Source organism: Babylonia areolata, chromosome 3 (assembly GCF_041734735.1).
Source record: "Babylonia areolata isolate BAREFJ2019XMU chromosome 3, ASM4173473v1, whole genome shotgun sequence".
Taxonomy (NCBI): domain Eukaryota; kingdom Metazoa; phylum Mollusca; class Gastropoda; order Neogastropoda; family Buccinidae; genus Babylonia; species Babylonia areolata.
In genome coordinates this window covers 62,784,141-62,784,656 of record NC_134878.1, presented here as the reverse complement: position 1 = coordinate 62,784,656, position 516 = coordinate 62,784,141, and positions in this window count along the sequence as shown.

The window sequence follows — 516 nt, the reverse complement described above, 5'->3', positions numbered from 1 at the left end:
CATGGTTACGTTCAACAAACTGCGGTGAGGCACAGTGCAGTGCTGTTCCGTTCTGTATTGTACAACACTACACTGGATTGTACTGTCCTGTGCTGCACTGTATCTACCTGTCTGCTTTGCAGTAGTACACTGTAGTGCGTTGTGGTATTGCATGTATTAGTGATAAGGAACTCTGGGGAGAGCTGGACAGTACAAGGTCTTCAGAGAAGAAGCCACCCCCCCACACCCCTCAGTCAAGTGTTTCGGCCCTTGACTCCTTGCACTCTAAGGGGGCCGGGCCGCACCCAGGTCATGACTCCTGGATGCCCTTGTATTGCCGCCTTTTTCCCCCCTGGTTCTCAGCAGGTTCGAACCCGCGCCAGTGTATGACATTGTATTGTGTTATTGTGTTGCATGTATTTGATCTCTTTCCCACCGTTCTCTATTCTGTTTATTTTTTTCTTTTCTTTTCTTCTTTTTTTCAGTTGCCCCTTTCTCATTTCCGCCTTCGCCGTACTTTGCTCAGCATATAGTGTA